We start from the raw sequence: 25,787 nt of genomic DNA on the forward strand, positions 1-25,787 counted from the left end.
CTTTATGTGACTGCAGACTTCTGAATTTTCACAATGCGCACACTGCACACTGTCAAGATTCTCTGGTGCTGGCGGTGACAGTGGGAGGTTATGAAGCTGCAAGTATGCGATTTACATAGATGTGGTCACGTGCTGGACAGACATACATGGCCTCTCTCAATGAAAATGAATTGACTGAGGCCGGACATGTAAAATCAGAATGTGGCCAGAAGTATACAAATCTCATACTTGTGCTCACATGATCGTCCACTCTCGTCACTGGCTCCGAAGAATTGTAAAAGTGTGCAGAACATGCATTTAAAGAATTAAGAAGCCTGAAGTCACGAATAGAGTCACTGCAGACTTTCATCTCTAATGTGGAAAAGCCCTTTAATTACAAAATTAAGCAGTGTAGTATCCTCAGTTCTAACAGCGTGTAATATTCCCACTGTCACAATTCAGCTCTGCTTGCTGGTTCCAGCAGTCACCACATGGCCATTCCACTCATATGTGATTTTCATACTTGCATGTGACAATTAGCTTTTCTTCATACGTTTCTCATTGAACATTGAGAGAATTATGAAGAGAAGCTCGTCATCACGGGACTGTAATTTATATCCTTTGCGGTGAATTATTTTGAATATAGTGTACTAATTCGTAAGCATGAAGACCCTTGACATTTGGGTTACGAGCTTACTTATTTTGGCCAAAATATGGACCAATACCTCACATTAATTATCATTTTATATAATTTTTTATTGCACATCTTTAGAAGGATGCAGCCAAGCCCTTTGGGGTGTCTGTCCTGTATGTTCGTGAACTTATATAGTGCTCGGCAGCCCACCTGATCTAATAGTATGGGCATCATCAATAGGCTGTGAGCCGGACACTGTGCATCATATGTACCTGTGTGACTGGTACCTTATGGAAACCTCATTAGTGTGCATGGTAAATATCAGCAACCACCATCTCCATGAAATGTTAGGCTGTGAGTGGTTGTCTCATCGGTAATCTGCACCTATGTTACCCCCACCTTTATCATAGAGAGCTGCATCCTGCGAGTGCATTTGCCATTTGACCCTTGTTGGCTGGTGTTTTTTTCTGGTGAGTTTTCTTTTATTTTCTTCCTGAATTTATGGATTTAGTTTTAGATAGTTCAAATAGTTAGGAGAGCTATAGTGTAGAATTGGGAACTGCAGTGGTGTGCAGTTTAGGGATTAGGTTTCAACATCTAGTAATTGTTAATTGTGTGGTCCTACCACAAATTGCTATTTCAGCCACTAAAAAGTGCAAAATCTGTTCTCCAGATCCAAATTGCTGTTTTAGCCTCTAATTAGTGCAAAATCTGTTCTCCAGATCCAAATTGCTATTTCAGCCTCTAAATAGTGATTGTTAATTTTGTGACATGTGACTGGCAGGTGTGGGACCAGAAAAGTGTATATCAAACATGAGTGGGAAATCCGGAGGGCATGGTGGAAAGGGGAAAAGGATTGCTGTTCGAGAATTAGTGGGGTAGGTGCTAATGTAGCGCCCCTGCGGTTATGCTACTAAGATCTGCAACCTGGTTCTTGGATTCCTAGCTCTAGCTAAACCCGCAAACACCACCCTGGACCACAAGAGGGCATGATCAAAGGGTTGGCCGTCCTATGGTGTAAAGTCTGCCCAGGAAGTGGAGGTTGCCTAGGAGGTTTAAATCCAACCCTCCTGTAATTAAGTCCCTAGAGGGAAGGGGAGGAGTTGGTGGGTGGAGGAGAGGAGTATAGATGGAGAGAGAGAGGAGAAGGAGGGAGGAGGACACCCGGCTGGGTGTCAGGTCTGGGTGCAAGGCCTGAGGATCAATCGCACGATGCTCAGAAGAGAAGCAGCTGGCTGTGGGGTCTACAATGGACTCTGACAGAGCTGTGCACATAACTGGGTGCAGAACCCAAGGGAAGAAGTAGGAAAGCTTCAAGCCTTCTGGCTGAATCTGCATGGTGAGGAAACGTCCAGAGCATCTCACCACTAGCGTTGAGTTGAGCGCGGTTCGCGGTTCGAGGTTCTCCAGTTCTAGGCTCGAGTGATTTTGGGGCCTGTTCTAGATCGAACTAGAACTCGAGCTTTTTGCAAAAGCTCGATAGTTCTAGAAACGTTCGAGAACGGTTCTAGCAGCAAAAAAACAGCTAATTCCTAGCTGGCTTTCCGCTGTAATAGTGTAAGTCACTCTGTGACTCACACTATTATGACATTTCAGTGTATAGTGTGCGGGAACAGCGCCTTCAGATCACTGCTGTTTGTATAATGGCGATCGCCATTTTTTTTTTTTTTTCCTTGTCTTCCTTCCCTAAGCGCGCGCGTCTTGTGGGGCGGGCCAGCATGTCAGCCAATCCCAGACACACACAGCTAAGTGGACTTTTAGCCAGAGAAGCAACGTCATGTGTGATAGGATGTCCATGTCACATGTCCCTGCATTATAAAACCGGACATTTTCCTCCAGGACGCCATTATCTCTTCTGCGTCCTTGGTGTCAGACATCACTGGCGCAGCTCCGTCCTGAGTCCTATCGCTGATACAGCTGTATGCGCTCCATACACAGCGCTGGACAGCATAGGGATAGCACTTTCCATCAGTCCTTTTAAGGGCTCGTACCGGCAGGGTAGGAGCCATAGGTGACAGGTCCTGAAAACAGCGACAGCGTCTGTGTAGCAAAGGTCAGGGATTTCGTCGCTGCATTTCCCCATTAGGAGGGAATAGAAAGGCAGGCTTCCATTCCTCTACCCAGAGCCCCACAATCCTGGCACTGTACCCTCCTGTCCTCTGCACACTCCAACTCGTTATAACTAAGCCATTATACTAGCAAACACTCAGTGTACCTAGTGGCATCCTAAACGTGGCTATTGGACTTTGCTATAGTCCCACAAGTGCAAAGACATTTGCAGCACCTCTGCCTGCATTGCACACTCCAACTCATTATAACTAAGCCATTATACTAGCAAACACTCAGTGTACCTAGTGGCATCCTAAACGTGGCTATTGGACTTTGCTATAGTCCCACTAGTGCAAAGACATTTGCAGCACCTCTGCCTGCATTGCACACTCCAACTCATTATAACTAAGCCATTATACTAGCAAACACTCAGTGTACCTAGTGGCATCCTATACGTGGCTATTGGACTTTGCTATAGTCCCACTAGTGCAAAGACATTTGCAGCACCTCTACCTGCATTGCACACTTCAACTCATTATAACTAAGCCATTATACTAGCAAACACTCAGTGTACCTAGTGGCATCCTAAACGTGGCTATTGGACTTTTGTCTAGTCACACTAGTGCAAAGACATTTGCAGCACCTGTGCCTGCATTGCACACTCCAACTCATTATAACTAAGCCATTATACTAGCAAACACTCAGTGTACCTAGTGGCATCCTAAACGTGGCTATTGGACTTTGCTATAGTCCCACTAGTGCAAAGACATTTGCAGCACCTCTACCTGCATTGCACACTTCAACTCATTATAACTAAGCCATTATACTAGCAAACACTCAGTGTACCTAGTGGCATCCTAAACGTGGCTATTGGACTTTGCTATAGTCCCACTAGTGCAAAGACATTTGCAGCACCTCTGCCTGCATTGCACACTCCAACTCATTATATCTAAGCCATTATACTAGCAAACACTCAGTGTACCTAGTGGCATCCTAAACATGGCTATTGTACTTTGCTATAGTCCCACTAGTGCAAAGACATTTGCAGCACCTCTACCTGCATTGCACACTTCAACTCATTATAACTAAGCCATTATACTAGCAAACACTCAGTGTACCTAGTGGCATCCTAAACGTGGCTATTGTACTTTTGTCTAGTCACACTAGTGCAAAGACATTTGCAGCACCTCTACCTGCATTGCACACTCCAACTCATTATAACTAAGCCATTATACTAGCAAACACTCAGTGTACCTAGTGGCATCCTAAACGTGGCTATTGGACTTTTGTCTAGTCCCACTAGTGCAAAGACATTTGCAGCACCTCTACCTGCATTGCACACTCCAACTCATTATAACTAAGCCATTATACTAGCAAACACTCAGTGTACCTAGTGGCATCCTAAACGTGGCTATTGGACTTTGCTATAGTCCCACTAGTGCAAAGACATTTTCAGCACCTCTACCTGCATTGCACACTTCAACTCATTATAACTAAGCCATTATACTAGCAAACACTCAGTGTACCTAGTGGCATCCTAAACGTGGCTATTGGACTTTTGTCTAGTCACACTAGTGCAAAGACATTTGCAGCACCTCTACCTGCATTGCACACTTCAACTCATTATAACTAAGCCATTATACTAGCAATTGATGCTGCCAGTTTTAGGGCCGTAGTTGCATTGTCAGGGATATTTATTCTTTCTTATTCTGCTGTTAATAAAGCTAGACCACCGCTGCAATCTACACCACCTCTCAATTTTTACTACCACATTTTCAGTGCACAATCTTGTCGCAATCAACATGAGTGGCAAAATGACAGATGCTGGTGGAAAGGGGAAGAGGCGTGGTGGAAAAGGAAAAAAAGGGTTTGTCCGTGGGGAAGGTGGCAAAGCTCCATTATCATCTGCTGAAGATAGACCATCTACCAGCAAAAGTAAGATGTCTACTACTTACCGTGGACAATCCGATGTGCTCCCTTTTTTACGGACACGAACAACAGGAACAAAGGTAGATGATGGTCAAAAAAGGAAAATGCTTGAATGGATCTCAAGTGGTCCAACAAGTGCCCTCTCAGCCACTTCAAGTACTGCATCCAAAAAACACCAGTCCTCTGAGTTGTCATCCCAATCAAACTTGCTTTCTCCCAGCTCTGAAGTCTCCATCAGCCCTGCACAGTATGGTGGAACTGAGATGGCTCAGTCTGCAGAGCTGTTCAGTCACACTATAGCCTGGGAATCAGAGGTCTGCTCCCAAGCTACAGTGAGTACAGACCAGGAAATGGCCTGCAGTGATGCCCAGAACCTTTGTGACTCTGATTCAGGCCGTGAGGACCAAGTTTCTGAGCATAATGTTGACCCTTTGTCACAAACTGTAACACCTGTGGTTATAGACAATGAGGAACATACTGATGAAGATGAGACGCAGATACCCGATTGGGATGACAACTTAAATATTCGGTCAGGGCAAGAACAGGCTCGGTCTGAGGGGGAGGGGAGTGCAAACACAACAATTGATGATGAAGTTCTAGATCCCACCTACTGTCAACCCACAGTCAGGCACTCGAGGAGGTCAACAGAGGTGGTGGAGGAGGATGCAACTGATGACGAAGTTACCTTGCGCCTTCCTGGACACAGTCGGAGTACTGGTAGCACGTCTACAACTGCATCCTCAGCCACCACTCTGCCTCTGAGCATTATTCGGGGTGGATCAACAGGTCGCATGGCCTCTAAGCCTTGCCTAGCCTGGTCCTTTTTTGACATAGAAAAAGATCGCCCAAATTATGTGATCTGTAAAATTTGTCATGGTTCTCTTAGTAGAGGTCAAAACCTCAGCAGTTTGACAACTTCTTCCATGAATCGTCACATGAATAAATATCATATGGCCCGGTGGGAAGCTCACCGTGCTGCAATGCGGCCTAGCGGAGCGAACCATCCACCGCCTGCCCCTTCCAGTGCATCCGCGCGCTCTTCATCTTCTAGGACTGTGGGGACAGCTGTCACACCTGTTTTTCCACCCACAACTTCCACCACTGTAACCGCAACAGGCAGTTTGCTTGGTAGGTCGTCAGTTGGTTTGGAAGGGGAAACAAGTGAGTGTGTACAGCTCTCTCAGACATCGATAGCACCAACGTTGGATGAAGGCAACATCATGTCTCCGCCTGCACTTTCCTCACAAACCTGCATTTTTCCAGGGACACCCTACTCAACACCGTCTACACACAGCAGCCAGATCTCTGTCCCTCAGATGTGGTCAAATAAAAGGCCACTTCCTGCGACCCATGACAAAGCTAAGAGGTTGACTCTATCCCTCTGTAAGCTGTTGGCTACCGAAATGCTGCCTTTCCGCCTAGTGGACACACAGGATTTTAGAGACCTTATGTCTGTCGCTGTGCCCCAGTACCAGATGCCTAGTCGCCACTACTTCTCTAAGAAAGGTGTGCCCGCGCTACACCAGCATGTCGCACACAACATCACCGCTTCCTTGAGAAACTCTGTATGTGAACGGGTGCATTTCACCACCGATACTTGGACCAGTAAGCATGGACAGGGACGTTACATGTCGCTGACTGGGCACTGGGTAACTATGGTGATAGATGGTGAAGGGTCTGCTGCACAAGTCTTGCCGTCCCCACGACTTGTGTGTCAATCCTCTGTCTGTCCAAGTTCCGCCACTGCTTCTGCCTCCTCCACCTCATCTGTGTCCTCCACCTCCGCCCCAAGCCTGCCTGGTCAGGCCACCAGCGTTCTCACTGCGCAGAAGGAATCACGCACCCCTCATTACTATGCTGGCAGCAGAGCGCAACGGCATCAGGCGGTCTTTAGCTTGACATGTCTTGGGAATAAGAGTCACACAGCTGAGGAGTTGTGGTCAGCTCTGCGGTCCGAGTTTAATAAATGGTTGTCTCCACTCAACCTGCAGCCTGGTAAGGCCGTGTGCGACAATGCTGCAAACCTGGGTGCGGCCCTTCGCCTGGGCAAGGTGACACACGTACCTTGTATGGCTCATGTGTTGAACCTTGTCGTCCAGCAATTTTTAACACACTATCCCGGCCTAGATGGCCTTCTGAACAGGGCACGAAAACTGTCTGCTCACTTCCGCCGTTCAAGCGCCGCAGCTAAGCAACTTGCATCGCTCCAGAAGTCTTTCGGCCTGCCGGTTCATCGCCTGAAATGCGATGTGGCGACACGCTGGAATTCAACTCTCCACATGTTACAGCGACTGTGGCAGCACCGCCGAGCCCTGGTGCAATACGTCATGACGTATAGCCTGGGCCAACGAGATGCAGAGGTGGGTCAGATCACCCTGATGGAGTGGTCTCAGATCAAGGACCTATGCACCCTTCTGCACAGTTTCGACATGGCGACGAATATGTTTAGCTCTGACAATGCCATTATCAGCATCACGATTCCAGTCATTTACATGCTGGAGCACACGCTAAACACTATTCGGAGTCAGGGGGTGGGACAACAGGAAGGGGATGAACTACAGGAGGATTCATATGCGCAAGACACAACAACATCACCAAGGTCCAGACGTTCATCATCACCAAGGCGCCAGGCATGGGACCATGGGGGACAGGGATCAACAAGGGCGCATGGTAGCAGGCGAGATGTTGAGGAAGGTGCAGGAGAACATGAAGAAATGGAGGACGAACTGTCCATGGACATGGAAGACTCAGCAGATGAGGGAGACCTTGGTCAAATTTCAGTTGAAAGAGGTTGGGGGGAGATGTCAGAGGAAGAAAGAACGGTTAGCACCTCTATGCCACAAACACAGCGTGGACTTGGTCCGCATGGCTGCGCAAGACACATGAGTGCCTTCGTGTTGCACTACCTCCAACATGACCCTCGTATTGTCAAAATTAGAAGTGATGATGACTACTGGCTTGCCACACTATTAGATCCCCGGTACAAGTCCAAATTTTGTGACATAATTCCAGCCATAGAAAGGGACGCACGTATGCAGGAGTATCAGCAGAAGCTGTTACTCGATCTTAGATCGGCTTTTCCACCAAACAACCGTGCAGGTGCAGGGAGTGATTCTCCCAGTTGTAACTTGACAAACATGGGACGGTCTCGTCATCTTCAACAGTCTACCCGTACCAGTAGGACCGTATCTGGTGCTGGTAACAGCAATTTTATGGAATCTTTTCATAATTTTTTTAGACCCTCCTTTGCAAGGCCACCAGAGACAACAAGTCTGACACATAGTCAACGGCTGGAGAGGATGATACAGGAGTATCTCCAAATGAACATCGATGCCATGACTTTGCAAATGGAGCCTTGCTCATTTTGGGCTTCAAATCTAGAAAAATGGCCAGAGCTATCCAGTTACGCCTTGGAGATTTTGTCGTGTCCAGCAGCCAGCGTTGTCTCTGAACGTGTCTTCAGTGCTGCTGGGTGTGTGCTGACAGATAAGCGCACGCGTCTGTCCAGTGACAATGTGGACAGACTGACGTTCATCAAAATGAACAAGTCATGGATCCAGAAGGAATTTACTACCCCTGTGTCATCCTGGGGAGAGTAAATGCTTGTGGATTTGGAATGTGCTTGATGCAAATCAAAACATCCTGTTTGCAACTAGGGCACAACTGCTGCCACTGAAGGGGTGGGTGTGTGTGGGGCCCAATTTTTGGAAAAAAGGGAGACTCCGCTTGGAGTAACCCTTGCTTACATTGTTTTTAAAAGAAGCCAAGATGAACAGAGCTGGGATCAGGAAAGACTTTGCTACCTACCCTGGTGTCATCCTGGGGACGGTTAATTATGGCGTATTTTTGAATGTGCTTGATGCAAATCTAGCTGTGAAGTGTACAACTGGGGCACAAGTGCTGCCACTGAAGGGGTGGGTGTGTGTGGGGCCCAATTTTTGGAAAAAAAGGGAGACTACGCTTGGAGTAACCCTTGCTTACATTGTTTTTAAAAGGAGCGAAGATGAACAAGTCATGGTTCAGCAAAGACTTTGCTACCTACCCCGGTGTCATCCTGGGGACGGTTAATTATGCCGTATTTTTGAATGTGCTTGATGCAAATCTAGCTGTGAAGTGTACAACTGGGGCACAAGTGCTGCCACTGAAGGGGTGGGTGTGTGTGGGGCCCAATTTTTGGAAAAAAAGGGAGACTACGCTTGGAGTAACCCTTGCTTACATTGTTTTTAAAAGGAGCGAAGATGAACAAGTCATGGTTCAGCAAAGACTTTGCTACCTACCCCGGTGTCATCCTGGGGACGGTTAATTATGGCGTATTTTTGAATGTGCTTGATGCAAATCTAGCTGTGAAGTGTACAACTGGGGCACAAGTGCTGCCACTGAAGGGGTGGGTGTGTGTGGGGCCCAATTTTTGGAAAAAAAAGGGAGACTCCGCTTGGAGTAACCCTTGCTTACATTGTTTTTAAAAGAAGCCAAGATGAACAGAGCTGGGATCAGGAAAGACTTTGCTACCTACCCTGGTGTCATCCTGGGGACGGTTAATTATGGCGTATTTTTGAATGTGCTTGATGCAAATCTAGCTGTGAAGTGTACAACTGGGGCACAAGTGCTGCCACTGAAGGGGTGGGTGTGTGTGGGGCCCAATTTTTGGAAAAAAAGGGAGACTCCGCTTGGAGTAACCCTTGCTTACATTGTTTTTAAAAGAAGCCAAGATGAACAGAGCTGGGATCAGGAAAGACTTTGCTACCTACCCTGGTGTCATCCTGGGGACGGTTAATTATGGCGTATTTTTGAATGTGCTTGATGCAAATCTAGCTGTGAAGTGTACAACTGGGGCACAAGTGCTGCCACTGAAGGGGTGGGTGTGTGTGGGGCCCAATTTTTGGAAAAAAAGGGAGATTACGCTTGGAGTCACCTTGCGGTGTTTTACATGATTTTAGAAGGGCGTGCCATGCCTATATCTGTGTGTCCTCCTCTTTTTCCTTGTCCAGCTGTTTTGTTTTCGCATGAGTATATGTCCTTGTCACTTTCCCATGTGTTTGTGTTGTGTTGTGAGTTGTTTGTCACCTTTTGGACACCTTTGAGGGTGTTTTCTAGGTGTTTTTATGTGTTTGTGATTGCCTGCCATTGTTTCCTATGCAGTTCGAGTTCGGTTCGTCGAACGTTCGACGAGCCGAACTCGAACGGGACCTCCGTTCGGCGAACCGACCTCGAGCCGAACCGGGACCGGTTCGCTCATCTCTACTCACCACCCTTAAGTGGCCATTCAAGTGTTGCAAGCCAGGAGGGAGCCTTGCCACAAGAGAAGTGCATGCAGGGGGCCATAGCCAGGCTACACTGACAGAGCCAGGACAAAAGGAACCATGGAATATGTCCCCAGCACCAGGGGAGTGTAACCTGTGAGTAAATCATCAGTAAAGACTCCCTGTTCCCCACGGACTTTGCCTGTTTGCATTCCTTTCAAATGCCTGCACCTCATCCAGCACCTAGAGGTCAGTGGGGTTTACCCTGCCTGCGGAGGGAGTTAACACACTCACTGCTGATTCCATCAGCCTCAGTCCCTCACAAGCAGCAGCGGTGGCATCTATTCCCTTGCCGCACTACCGCAGGTGGCGTCACGAACATTAACTTTATAATCCCTTGTAAATAGCCCCTGCCATCTTATTAAGCGTCCGCCATTACCCAGGTCTGGGATCACTCGAGCCACCGACCACCCGGATCCAAGCAGCTCTGCTGCCCCGGGGCTCGACACTAATGTTCCTGAAAGGTCTACTGAACAAACAGTAGCTTCTCCTATGTGAAGACAACTTTGCTTTCTGGGCGGGCTACTCCACTTTTTTTCTTTGACAGGTGCACAGCAGTATGACTAGTACATGAAGGCCAGAAAGAGCATGTGCTACAGTGGATGGCAAGTGGCCTCTCCTTTTCCTCCACCTCAACATCACACACAGTGCAGTCCTCAGAGGTGGCATCCCAATTACCCTTGTTTCACTCTGCTTCAAAACTCTCCAACTGCCCAACTGACTGTGGGGAACCATAGATGGTTGAGTGTGCAGAACCTTTCACACATTGTATTCCATGGCCATCAGGAGGTCTGCTCGAAAGATTTACAGGCTCAAGAGGAGGAAAGCATCTACACCAAACAGAATCTAGACCCTTATCACCAGATGTTAACCGCTGGGGTTGGAGGTGATGACAATGAGACTCATACCTGAGGCAGATACAGTTAGGTCCAGAAATATTTGGACAGTGACACAATTTTCGCGAGTTGGGCTCTGCATGCCACCACATTGGATTTGAAATGAAACCTCTACAACAGAATTCAAGTGCAGATTGTAACGTTTAATTTGAAGGTTTGAACAAAAATATCTGATAGAAATTGTAGGAATTGTACACATTTCTTTACAAACACTCCACATTTTAGGAGGTCAAAAGTAATTGGACAAATAAACCAAACCCAAACAAAATATTTTTATTTTCACTATTTTGTTGTGAATCCTTTGGAGGCAATCACTGCCTTAAGTCTGGAACCTATGGACATCACCAAACACTGGGTTTCCTCCTTCTTAATGTTTTGCCAGGCCTTTACAGCCGCAGCCTTCAGGTCTTGCTTGTTTGTGGGTCTTTCCGTCTTAAGTCTGGATTTGAGCAAGTGAAATGCATGCTCAATTGGGTTAAGATCTGGTGATTGACTTGGCCATTGCAGAATGTTCCACTTTTTTGCACTCATGAACTCTTGGGTAGCTTTGGCTGTATGCTTGGGGTTATTGTCCATCTGTACTATGAAGTGCCGTCCGATCAACTTTGCGGCATTTGGCTGAATCTGGGCTGAAAGTATATCCCGGTACACTTCAGAATTCATCCGGCTACTCTTGTCTGCTGTTATGTCATCAATAAACACAAGTGACCCAGTGCCATTGAAAGCCATGCATGCCCATGCCATCACGTTGCCTCCACCATGTTTTACAGAGGATGTGGTGTGCCTTGGATCATGTGCCGTTCCCTTTCTTCTCCAAACTTTTTTCTTCCCATCATTCTGGTACAGGTTGATCTTTGTCTCATCTGTCCATAGAATACTTTTCCAGAACTGAGCTGGCTTCATGAGGTGTTTTTCAGCAAATTTAACTCTGGCCTGTCTATTTTTGGAATTGATGAATGGTTTGCATCTAGATGTGAACCCTTTGTATTTACTTTCATGGAGTCTTCTCTTTACTGTTGACTTAGAAACAGATACACCTACTTCACTGAGAGTGTTCTGGACTTCAGTTGATGTTGTGAACGGGTTCTTCTTCACCAAAGAAAGTATGCGGAGATCATCCACCACTGTTGTCATCCGTGGACGCCCAGGCCTTTTTGAGTTCCCAAGCTCACCAGTCAATTCCTTTTTTCTCAGAATGTACCCGACTGTTGATTTTGCTACTCCAAGCATGTCTGCTATCTCTATGATGGATTTTTTCTTTTTTTTTCAGCCTCAGGATGTTCTGCTTCACCTCAATTGAGAGTTCCTTAGACCGCATGTTGTCTGGTCACAGCAACAGCTTCCAAATGCAAAACCACACACCTGTAATCAACCCTAGACCTTTTAACTACTTCATTGATTACAGGTTAACGAGGGAGACGCCTTCAGAGTTAATTGCAGCCCTTAGAGTCCCTTGTCCAATTACTTTTGGTCCCTTGAAAAAGAGGAGGCTATGCATTACAGAGCTATGATTCCTAAACCCTTTCTCCGATTTAGATGTGAAAACTCTCATATTGCAGCTGGGAGTGTGCACTTTCAGCCCATATTATATATATAATTGTATTTCTGAACATGTTTTTGTAAACAGCTAAAATAACAAAACTTGTGTCACTGTCCAAATATTTCTGGACCTAACTGTACATACTGTACTGTGCAGTCAGGGTAGGAAGAGGAAAAGGGTGACTCTCAGGGCGAGGAGTGTGACAAAAGAAAGGATGACGATGAGGTTGTACATCCCACTTGTTGTGAACCCAGAGACATGCAGCTGAGGACCTCAGAAGAGAAGGAGGAGGAAGACAAGGAGGTTAGGTTCTCGCACAAACATGTAGTGATACAACAGGTACTGCATCCTCTGACAAAACTCTGGCTGTTGCCAGCAGCATTCGCGAGTCTGCAGTTCACCTGGGCGGCAAGGATTGCTTAGCCTGGATCTTTCTTGAGACCATGAAGGATGACCCAACTTAGATTATCTCCTAAATTTGTAAAAAAAAAAAAGTAAAAAAAACCCTGAAAACTACACCATCACCAAGTCTGCAAAGTCTGCAACTGGGGTAGAAAAGTCATTGGACATTCATGACTTGTTCATCTTGATAAACGTTAGGCAGCCTACACTTTTAGGGGAAAGCTGGATGCGCTTATCTGTCAGGTCACCACCTGCAGCACTGAAGACACATTCTGAGAGAACACTGGTTGTTGGGCATGACCAAACCTCCAAGGTGTAACTGGCGAGCTCAGGCCACTCTTCCACTTTTGAAGTCCAAAATGCAAAAGTGTACAACTTTTCCCCGATGACATTGATATTAAGCTCTAGATACTCCAGCACCTTCTTCTCCAGTTGTTCACTATGTGTCAGACCTGTACTCTGTTGTGCTGGTGCACGGGTGGTGTAAAAAAATGTGTGCCACAAATCACAGAAATTTCTGTTGCCTCTTAAACTGCTGCTGCTGATTTTTCTGCGATGATGACTCGACGTTTCCAAGGTTGGAAGGGTAGAAAGGCAATGTACACTATGTACCTCATTGCTGTTTTAAGATTGTGTTGGTTTCGATACTTCAGCATGTGCATCTCTCTTTCCAGGGAGGAAGCATCTGACAAAATTTACTCTTGTAGCGTGGATCTAAGACAGTGGTAATCCAGTAGTAAGCACTATCTCTAACCCTAATAATTTGCGAATCATGTTTCAGTGCAGCAAGAAGGCGCTCATGAGTCGGACGTTTCTGTGAGGTCCAAGTCAATAGTGTGTTGGTGGCGGGGTAACACTCAAGCTTGCTTCCTCCGTCTACTCCCACCAAGCACGGACAACAGAGAGGGGATCAATATCTTCATAATCTCCTGACTGTTGCACGCCCATCACCTCTTCAGGGCTCATCGCGGCATCCACAATCACTGCAACATGTGCAGAGTGGAATTCTGCCAGGTCGGCACATCCCATATTAACCGGTTAACTGGTAGGCCGAAAGACCTCTGTAACGATGCAAGTCGCTTGCAAGCCTCAAGGTGCGAATGGCGGAAATGAGCACATTTCAACTGTGCCTTCTGCAGCAATGCATCCAGGCAGGGTTAATTGCTGTACAACCAGGTTGAAGACATGAGCACGTGTGTAAGGTTGCCCCAGCGAAGGGCCATCACCAGGTTTGCACCGTTAACACACATAGCCTTCCCTGATTCCAGGTTCAGGGCAGACAGACATTGCTGAAACGCGGCCTAGATAGCTGTCCACAACTCTTCAGCTATGTGACTGCATTCTCCAAAGCATTTTAATTCAATTTAGTGTCTGCCATTGGTCAAAAACACCAGGCAGATCCACTTCCAGAACAGCAGACGGGCGGTCACTCACCTCGACTGTAGCAGGTAAACAAGGCGAGGTTTTGCAGCAAGAGACCTGTGTTAGAAAACTTTTGACAGTGATGGAGTAGGAAGAAGCAGACAACTCTCAGGCTGGGAGTACTATACAGATGGGAGGTGCCAGGGATATTAGCCCTCAGCTTAAAAATACCATCCCGCAGATGCGCAGAATTGGCATATCACATTAGTGATTAGTGCCAATCCTGACGCTTTACCTAGCTCATCCCAATTGCCCTGGTGTGGTGGCACTTGGGGTAATATAAGGGATTAATAATAGCTGTGATTTGTTAAGAAATGACACTGCCATCAAGCCCTAGATTAGTAGTGGGAGGCGTCAATGAGACACCTCCATTACTAATCCTGTAAGTGAAAAGAAATAAAACACAAACACTGAAAAAATCCTTTATTTGAAATAAAATACACACACCCTCTTTTACCCATTTAATAACATCAAAAACACCCTTGCAGATCTGATGTAATCCATATGAAATCCCATAACGATCTTCAGCTCTGCTACATCTGGAGTCTGCAGAGAAATAAAACATGTCTGCTCTCCGCTGGTTCTGGGAAACACTGAAAGGGGAACCAAGCTGTGAGCAGGTGATGTCACTCAACTCAGCGGAGGTCACAACCAGACTCCCAACTGCTCTCAGTGAAAGTGTTGCAGGAATATTGGATTGCGGGTCATTGCCATGACCCACCATCTGACAGTTCAACAGCAGCTTCAACTTTCACTGAGGGCAGTGGGGGAGCTCTCAATGGGACCTCCGTTGAACTGAGTGGTCAACTGCTCACAGCTGGGTCCCCGTTGGCTAATGATGTCACTCAGTTCAGTGGAGGTCACACCGAGGCTCCCCTGTTACTCTCAGTGAAAGTGCTGTCGTACTGTTGAGTTGTGGGTCATGACCCGTAATCCGGCAACACTTTCACTGAGAGCAGCGAGTGATCCTAGGTGTGACCTCCACTGAACTGAATAATGTCACCTCCTCACAGCCAGGTCCACCCACTGCTCTCATTGTTTCCTGGAACCTGAGGAGAGCAGACATGTTTTCTCTCTCTGCAGGCTCTGGATGTAGCAGAGTTGGGGATCATCATGGGACTTTGTATCTGCAAGGGTGTTTTGGGACTTAATAAAGGGGTGAAAGAGAGTGTGTGTATATTATTTCAAATAAAGGATTTTTCTGATGTTAGTGCTTTATTTCTTTTCACTTACAGGATTAGTAATGGGGGTCTCATAGACCCCTCCCCATTACTACTCCAATGCTTGATGGCGGCTGACAAATCACAGCTGTCAGTAACCTGTCATGTTACAGCGATTGCCATCACACCAGGGCAATCGGGATGAGACAGGTAAAGCGCTGGAATTGTCTAATTGATGCAACAATTCTGGGCAGCTGCAGTCTGGGGGGGCCAATATCTATGGCTCCTCCCATCCTGATAAGCCCCCAACTGTCTGCTTTACCGTGGCTGAATATCAAAAAAGGGGGGAAGCATACATCTTTTTTTGGCCTCTATTTTGATATCCAGCCTTGGAAAAGATCACAGATTGGGCCATGAAGCTGTTGTTTTATCCACGAAGGCTATCAAAATAGAGCAGGAGCCTATGTCATTTTTTTTTAAATTATTATTTTTTTCTTTTTACACTACTATTTACACTACTATACACCAAACTGACTGCAACCAACCACAGACGCAGGTACAAGGTGGGGGGGCATGTATAGTAGTCTGCAACCTATCACAGTGAAGCAGTGAATATTGATGAACTTAATAAGCAAGCCCAGAAGAGAGTCTGACTGCAACGTGATCCTCTGCGAAACACCAGGAAATATGGTGTCTATAACTATCCTGCTCTTACTACCATTTAACTTTCATTTGCAGCCCCCTAGTGCTTACTACAGCCATATTACAGCCCCGAAAATCTCGTCCCCATTGACTTGTATGGGGTTGTTTGTTCGAGGTCAATTTTCGGCGTCAAATTTGTTTGCCGAACCCGATTTTTTTTTCCCTTGCTGATTCGGCAAACCCGAATACTGACAGTTTCGCTCATCACTGATTTTTACTTTTAATATAGACATGTCATCTGACTATTCATGGCTTGCTGCATATCTACATGATCAAAACCACTGTCAGTACATTACACCATCAACAGAAACGCTGACAGTACATGAATACAAAACTCCCATCATTACATAAATTCATCAAGACAATTACCACCATGATGATATTTCCAGCCAGCAACTCATCTCCACATAAATCCCTATTCTCTAGACTTATGCTGCACATCCTGACATGGTGCCCTTAAAAATAACAGTATAATTATACTGTATCCTTATACAGCTGCAAGGATAACATTTCTGTCCTTGCTGTGCCTCCAACAGGACAGGATACTCCGATAGTCATTTCGCTAGGCCATAGAAAAGCTGGTAACACCATAGACATGCATGTCGGGTCTATTTTGAACTGACACATACTTAGGGGTATATAGAAATGGACAACCGAATTGTCCAAGACCTAATTGTAAGGGACAGTCCATGAGTATTATCCACATTATGGAGTATATCACTGCAATTACAATTAATTTAATGGTGCACATCAACGGTGCAAATTATAAACTGAACAATACTATGTGACATGCTGAGATCAGCCACTGCACTTCAGCGTCCATTAGACGCTGAAGAAGGCTTAATCAGCAATTATTTATAAGCGTTGGACACCAGTGTGAAGGCATGCTTAAAGCAATTTTCACTACATGCTCCAAACTCAAGTCTCAATTGAATTTATGCTTATACTGATTACAGTAGACATATAATTTCAATTTATTCCTTTCCCTCAGTCATTATACGTATTGCAATAACCAAATCAATATTCTTTAAAGGGGAAATTGGCTATCCTCCCTAGTACCAGTTAAACATGTATCTGCCACATTTTGTCAGGACTTAGTGGGGTACCATAACCATGGATATACCAAGTGCAATGTGTAGTTTAACTCCTGCATTGCAGCAGGCTCCTCTTCCGGGTTCTCTTTGTCAGTTTCAGACGCGCATTGCTCATGCGCAGTGCGCGTCTGAAGTCAGCTATTGAACACCCGGAAACGAAGCCTGCTGCAATGCGCGCAGGATAGAATGATCGATGGGGACGCCGCTCCATGGTATCACACACAGAGGGGCATGATACCATGGAAATATGCAGACGTCCATAGGGCAAGGCGCCGCCCCTGTTACCACATTCCCTACTATTTACATACGAAATATGAAGGTAATAAAATGTTTTTTATTACTTTCATACTATACAATTTTATAACACAGGGAAGGGTAGGAAGGTGTAATTAGGGCACACATGCGTCTGCTGATAGGTCAGAACGCATATTCTAGGTGACAGGTTCCCTTTAAGAGCGCTTGTTTTCAGAGTTCCCCCATAAAGCCAACGTTCTAAAAATGCATCCACAAAACCTGTTTTCAGAGCTCCCCACAGCCCAAATTTTAAGAATCCAGCCACAGAGCCTGTTTTCAGAGTTCCCACACTGAGACAAAATTTTATGAGTGCTGCCACAGAGCCAAAATTTTTTAGAGTGCCACCACAAAGCCTGTTTTCAGAGTTTCCACAAAGAGCTAAAATATTAAGAATCCAGCCACAGAGCCTGTTTTCAAAGTTCCCACACTGAGACAAAATTTTATGAGTGCTGCCACAGAGCCAACATTTTTTAGAGTGCCACCACAAAGCCTGTTTTCAGAGTTTCCACAAAGAGCTAAAATATTAAGAATACATCCAAAGAGCCTGTTTTCAGAGTTCCCTCACCGATCCAAAATTTTAACAGTGCTGCCATAGAGCCTGTTTTAAGAGTTACCTCATAGTGTCAACATTTTAAGAGTACCCATACAGAGCCAAAATTTTAAGAGTGACCCTACAGAGCCTGTTTTTAGAGCTCCCCCACAAATCCTTTTTTTTAAGAGTACCCAAACAGAGCCAATTTTAAGAGTACCCACACAGAGCCTTTTTTAGAATGCTCCACACAGCCTTTTTTTCTGAGTACCCACACAGAGCTTGGTACAGACTGCCCACATAGAACCTGTTTTATGAGTATGCAGAGAGAAGTATAAAGGGAGAAACATAACACTGACCCTTACTCAAGCAGCGTCCTGTCCCAACATTAGTCAGAGCACAATGGCGGTGCCATCCGCGATTTGGCATGTAAACAGGCAAGGTCACGTGGTGTGCAGGCCAATCACAGCCATGCCAATACTAGGCATGGTTGTGATGACTGTGGAAGTGCTCATAAAAGAAAAGATTGTTGATTGGCTGCACTGTAGCCTTTTAACAAACTTTATTCCGCATCCGATCAGTATCCGGACTTCTGTGAGAAGTCAGTGTTCAGATTGAGCACTGGACACATTAAAGTTTGGGTTCGCTTACCCCTACTAGTTAGTCATGCTATCCAAAAAAAAAATCAATAAATAACATTGCACGTTTGTCTACTTCACAGCTGCATCATTTTTCAAATGTCATTTTATTCTGTTAGGATGTTAGAAGGGTAAATATTTTAGCAGCAATTTCTCATTTTTTAAAGAAATTTACAAAACTTATTTCTTTAAGGACCTATTCAAATGTAAATGTCTTTTGAGCAGCCTGTATATAGGAAACACCGAAAAGTGATACCATTTTAAAAACTGTACCCCTCCAATACTTCAAAACTGCTGTCAAGAAAATGTTAAACCCTTTAAGTGCTGCACAGCAATTAATGCAAAGTGGAAGGAAATGAAAATTGCAAAATTTACTCTAAAATGTTGCTTTAGCCCCAATATTTTCATTTTTACAAGGGACAAAATGAGACCTACAATTTGTCATCCAGTTTCTTCTATGTGTGCTGATTCTCAAAATGTGGTCAGATACCTCTATATAGAAAAACAGCAGGGCTCGGAAAGGAAGGCGCACCATTTGAATTTTGGAACACAAATTTGGCTGAAATAGATTGCGGACACCATGTTGCATTTGCACCTCCCTCCCCCAAAGTGCCTAAACAGCAGGAAATCCCCCACAATTGACCATATTTTGGAAACTACACCTCACAAGGATTTTAAACATGGGTAAAGTGAGTATTTTAACTCACAGAATTTGATAACAATAAGTTGTTATATTGAACATTTTCATTTATTTCACAAAACTTTTTGTTTTTTTGTTTAGCCTAAAAAACAAGATAATGGGACCCATTCATTACTGTTCAATTCTAATTTATCTTGTTTTTTTAGGATGCTGTCAAATTTTTACCGTTTTAAAGTAATAATTTTATAAAAAAAAAATTTCCTGCAAAAAATTCTGTTTGGAAAAAGTTCCTAAAAAAACAATAAAAAAACCAACAAAATCAACAAAAAAAATAAAAAAAACAAGAAAAATCGTGTTTTTTTCCATATATTTATTGCACAAGTACATACATATATTTATTTTTATTGCACATATTTATATTGCACTAATATTTAATACTCTCCTTAAAAGGAAAAATTATTTGTATATATTTTTTTGTTTTTATATGTATTTTCTATTTAATACCTTTTTAATGTTTGATGTCTACCTATTGATTAAGCATATGCACTATTAAGCATATGCACTATATATATGCATCCACCATTTTATTAAGACTATGGGCTATAATTAATTAATGCTGTAAATAGAATCCAATTGATAGCCTGGGCTATCCTTGAGGAAGGGGACCGGTACTGCCCCAAAACGCGCGTCGGATTCAGCCCAGCAAACAATCTCTTGCCAGCTGTGGTGGAGGCTTAACTCCCTGACTCATCCAGGAATCTAATCCTATCTAGCAGGTGGACGCCCAAGACAACCTTTGCATCTGTGTCCTGGGAGGATCTCTGACCCCGGAGTCTAACTATTTGTCTGCTTATGTGGAGCGGAACACTGACCTGGAATAAGCTTTGATGGAAATATCGCTTACAGACATCAAGAGTATTCACAGCGCAGACCTGGCATAATCTTTGCTTATAAGCGTCAGAAGTATACAATATCAGAGTCCTGATATAATCCTTGCTGAAACTACCGCTTCCAGACATCAAGAGTGCATACAGCACAGAGACCACACAGCTATTGGAGTTCTCAGAATCGGTGGCCGTTGATCAGGTAACTTTCATCGGGCAAACACACTGGGAGTGCGGGGAGATTTATACATACCAAGGAGATATTAGCTTATCTGGAGCGCAAGTATCTAAAAGGAGACTAAACAAAATCTTTTTTTTACATACCGCTTATTACCCCTGAATGTGACTATTCATCAAATACTCATATGAATTTGTGCTGCTCTCAATTTCAGCGGGTCGATTGATTGATTTATATATATATCTATATATATAATTGCCTTATTCTGTCTGTCTGTCTGTCTGTCTGTCTGTCTTGCTCCAAAATTGTGTCCTTACGGTGACACAAAGCGGATTGGCCGCTGGCCTCGCCATGACCCCGCCCCCCCGCACGGATTGGTCGCTCGCCCTGGCTCCCCCCCCACAGTTTGGCCGGCCGCTCGCACAGGCTCCGCCCCCCACACGGATTGGCCTCTCGCCCCGGCACACTGCACATATTGGCAACTCGGCCACGCCCCACCCCCCTCATGCAATGCACGCTCGCTCTGGCCCCGCCCCCCGCACGCATCCCCCGAACTGACAAGGAGACACGACTCCCAGGTGAGTACTGTACCCCCGGGAGCCCACACCAGCATACGCCGCCAACCCAGCCGACACAAACCCTTGCATTGCTGGGGTTTGACACCGTATGCTGGTGTGGGCTCCCGTGCGAGTGGGGGACGTGATGCGCTGGTAACCATGGTAGCATAGTTACCAGCGCATCAAGGTCCTGCAGCGGCGGAACATCCACACGCACACACATAACAACAGACACACACACACATCAGATCACACTCACTCTCACACACACCACACACACACACATCAGATCGCATCCACACATTCACAGCATCCGGAGATATCGCTTGCTTCTCGGCCGCGATACTGTGCTGTGAGCTTCCAGGACCTGCCAAAGGATCACATGGCCAGAAGCATGTGGTATCTCCGGATGTTGTGAGTGTGAGCGCGTATGTGCAATATTGTCAATGTGTGTGTGAGTGTATGCGATCGGGTGTGTGTGAGTGTATGCGATCGGGTGTGTGTGAGTGTATGCGATCGGGTGTGTGTGAGTGTATGCTATCGGGTGTGTGTGAGTGTATGCGATCGGGTGTGTGTGAGTGTATGCCATCGGGTGTGTGTGAGTGTATGCTATCGGGTGTGTGTGTGTATGCGATCGGGTGTGTGTGAGTGTATGCCATCGGGTGGGTGTGAGTGTATGCGATCGGGTGGGTGTGAGTGTATGCGATCGGGTGGGTGTGAGTGTGTGTGAGTGCATGCGATCGTATCTGTGAGTGTCGGCAGAGGAGCACGGCGTGCTGGGGGAGGCTGGGAGGAGAGAGGCTGATCCTGGGGAAGGCTGGGAGGGGGAGGCTGATGCTGGGGGAGGCTGATGTTGGGGGAGGCTGGGAGGGTATAGGCTGATGCTGGGGGAGGCTGATGCTGGGGGAGGCTGGGAGGAGAGAGGCTGATGCTGGGGGAGGCTGATGCTGGGGGTGGCTGGGATGAGAGAGGCTGATGCTGGGGGAGGCTGGAAGGAGAGAGGCTGATGCTGGGGGAGGCTGATGTTGGGGGAGGCTGGGAGGGTGTAGGCTGATGCTGGGGGAGGCTGATGCTGGGGGAGGCTGGGAGGAGAGAGGCTGATGCTGGGGGAGGCTGATGCTGGGGGTGGCTGGGATGAGAGAGGCTGATGCTGGGGGAGGCTGATGCTGGGGGAGGCTGGAAGGAGAGAGGCTGACGCTGGGGAAGGCTGATGCTGGGGGAGGCTGGGAGGGGGAGGCTGATGCTGGGGGAGGCTGGGAGGATAGAGGCTGATGCTGGGGGAGGCTGGAAGGAGAGAGGCTGATGCTGGGGGAGGCTGGGAGGGGGAGGCTGATGCTAGGGGAGGCTGGGAGGAGAGAGGCTGATGCTGGAGGAGGCTGGGAGGAGAGATGCTGATGCTGGGGGAGGCTGGGAGGAGAGAGGCTGATGCTGGGAGAGGCTGATGCTGGGGGAGGCTGGGAGGGGGAGGCTGATGCTGGGGGAGGTTGGGAGGAGGGAGGCTGGGAGGAGAGAGGCTGATGCTGGGGGAGGCTGATGCTGGGGTAGGCTGGAAGGAGAGAGGCTGATACTGGGGGAGGCTGATGCTGGGGGAGGCTGGAAGGAGAGAGGCTGATGCTGAGGGAGGCTGATGCTGAGGGAGGCTGGGAGGTGGAGGCTGATGCTTGGGAAGGCTGGGAAGAGGGAGGCTGGGAGGAGAGAGGCTGATCCTGGGGAAGGCTGGGAGGAGGGAGGCTGGGAGGAGAGAGGCTGATGCTGGGGGAGGCTGGAAGGAGAGAGGCTGATGCTGGGGGAGGCTGATGCTGGGGGAGGCTGATGCTGGGGGAGACAGGGAAGAGAGAGGCTGATGCTGGGGGAGGCTGGGAGGAGGGAAGCTGGGAGGGGGGAGGCTGAGAGAAGAGAGGCTGATGCTGGGGGAGGCTGAGGCTGGGAGGAGAGAGGCTGATGCTGGGGACAGAGATGCTGATGCTGGGAGGAGAGAGGCTGATGCTGGGAGGAGAGAGGCTGATACTGGGAGGAGAGAGGCTGATGCTGGGGGCAGAGAGGCTGATGCTGGTGCAGCATGGGGGATGGAGCACGATGGGGGGTGCGCAGCATGGGGGATGGAGCACGATGGGGAGTGCGCAGCATGGGGGATGGAGCACGTTTGGAAGTGCGCAGCATGGCGGATGGAGCACGTTTGGGACTGTGCAGCATGGCGGATGGACCACGTTTGGGAGTGCGCAGCATGGCGGATGGAGCACGTTTGGGAGTGCACAGCATGGCGGATGGAGCACGATGGGGGGTGCGCAGCATGGGGGATGGAGCACGATGGGAGGTGCACACCTCCCCCCAACACACACACACACAACACACCACACACACACTGGGAACCACAAACACCGCCGTACACAGACACCCACACACACAGACAACGCTGCACACACACAACACCCAACACACAAACACCGCGGCATACATAAATATACGCACATACCACGCAACACACACACATTGCACAAAACATACCTCCCCAAAACACACCACACCCACACAAACCGCGCAACACACACACACACAACGCTACAGACACACAGCGCTCCACAAACAACGCAACACACGCAACACACATACAACACCGCTCTCACCCCCCGCCACACCCAGACAACACCCAGAACATGTACAGCCCCTACACAAACACTTGGTAACTACACACAGCAACATCTATATATATAACAAAAATCATACATTAACTACACAATACGTAAATTCTAGATTACCCGATGCGTAGAATCGGGCCACCTTCTAGTATATATATATATATATATATATGTATATGTATTATATATACCTATATATATATATATATATACACTAGCTGTACTACCCGGCTTCGCCCGGGTTAATAACTGCTGTTAACAAAATAGAACGTATTAACAAAAATGTATTTTGCACACAAAAACCACAAAACAAATGGATAGAAATGTAATTATTAAAATGCAAAGGCTAAACTAATAGAAGCATTTCACAACATATATTGTCTCTTTCCCCGTCTGTCTCTTTCCCCATCTGTCTTTTTCCCCGTCTGTTTCTTTCCTCTTTCCCTATCTGTCGTCTCTTTCCCCATCTGTCTCTTTCCCTGGCTGTCTCTTTCCCTGTCTGCCTGTCTCTTTCTTTGTCTGTCTCTATCTCTGTTTCTTTCCCATCTGCCTCTCTCCAGGTCTGTCTTTCTGTCTGCCCATCTTTCTTCCCGTCTCTTTCCCTGACTTTCTTTGTCCATCTCTTTGTCTGTGTCTTTTCCTGTCTGTCTCTTTCCCTGTCTGCCTGTCTCTGTCTCTTTCCTTGTCTGTCTCTATTTCTCTGCTCTGTCTCTTTCCCCATCTGTCTCAATCAAGGTCTGTCTCTTTCCCCATCTGTCTTTGTCTGTCTCTCTGTCTGTCTCTTTCCCTTTCTGCCTGTCTCTGTCCCTGTCTGCCTGTATCTTTCCCTATCTGTCTCTTTCCCCATCTATCTCTTTCCAGGTCTTTCTTTTTCCAGGTTTGTTTCTTGCACCGTCTGTCTCTTGTCCCGTACTTACACATAATAGACAGGTCATGTGACTGACAGCTGTTATATTTCCTATGTGGTACATTTGTTGTTCTTGTAATTTGGCTGCTTATTAATCAGATTATTTTTGAAGACTTGTGTGTGTTTTAGGGCGATTATGTGGCGAGGTTGGTGTATGTGTGGTGAAATGTGTGCTGAGGGTGGTATATGTGTTCAAGCACGTGATAGTGTGTGGCGCATTTTGTGTGTGTGTTCATATCCCCGAGTGTGGTGAGTATCCCATGTCGGGGCCCCACCTTAGCAACTGTACGGTATATGCTCTTTGGTGCCATCACTCTCATTCTTTAAGTCCCCCTTATTCACATCTGGCAGCTGTCAATTTGCCTCCAACACTTTTCGTTTCACTTTTTCCCCATTATGTAGATAAGGGCAAAATTGATTGGTAAATTGGAACACGCGGGGTTAAAATTTTGCCTCACAACATAGCCTATGACGCTCTCGGGGTCCAGACGTGTGAGTGTGCAAAATTTTTTGCCTGTAGCTGCGACGGTGGAGATGCCAATCCCGGACTACACACACACATTATACACACACACACACACACACACACACACATTCAGCTTTATATATTAGATATATATATATATCTATATATATATATATGTATATATATATATATATCTCTATATATATATATATATATATATACATACATGCATACATACATATATATATATATATATATATATATATATATATATATATATATACATATATATATATATATACAGTGCCTACAAGTAGTATTCAACCCTCTGCAGATTTAGCAGGTTTACACATTTGGAATTAACTTGGCATTGTGACATTTGGACTGTAGATCAGCCTGGAAGTGTGAAATGCACTGCAGCGAAAAAGAATGTTATTTCTTTTTTTATTTTTTTTTAAATTGTGAAAAGTTTATTCAGAGGGTCATTTATTATTCAACCCCTCAAACCACAAGAATTATGTTTGGTTCCCCTAAAGTATTAAGAAGTATTTCAGGAACAAAGAAGAATGAGCTTCACATGTTTGGATTAATTATCTCTTTTTCCAGCCTTTTCTGACTAATTAAGACCCTCCCCAAACTTGTGAACAGCACTCATACTTGGTCAACATGGGAAAGACAAAGGAGCATTCCAAGGCCATCAGAGACAAGATCGTGGAGGGTCACAAGGCTGGCAAGGGGTACAAAACCCTTTCCAAGGAGTTGGGCCTACCTGTCTCCACTGTTGGGAGCATCATCCGGAAGTGGAAGGCTTATGGAACTACTGTTAGCTTTCCATGGCCTGGACAGCCTTTGAAAGTTTCCACCCGTGCCGAGGCCAGGCTTGTCCGAAGAGTCAAGGCTAACCCAAGGACAACAAGGAAGGAGCTCCGGGAAGATCTCATGGCAGTGGGG

The sequence above is a fragment of the Anomaloglossus baeobatrachus genome, chromosome 4 (assembly GCF_048569485.1).
Source record: "Anomaloglossus baeobatrachus isolate aAnoBae1 chromosome 4, aAnoBae1.hap1, whole genome shotgun sequence".
NCBI lineage: Eukaryota > Metazoa > Chordata > Amphibia > Anura > Aromobatidae > Anomaloglossus > Anomaloglossus baeobatrachus.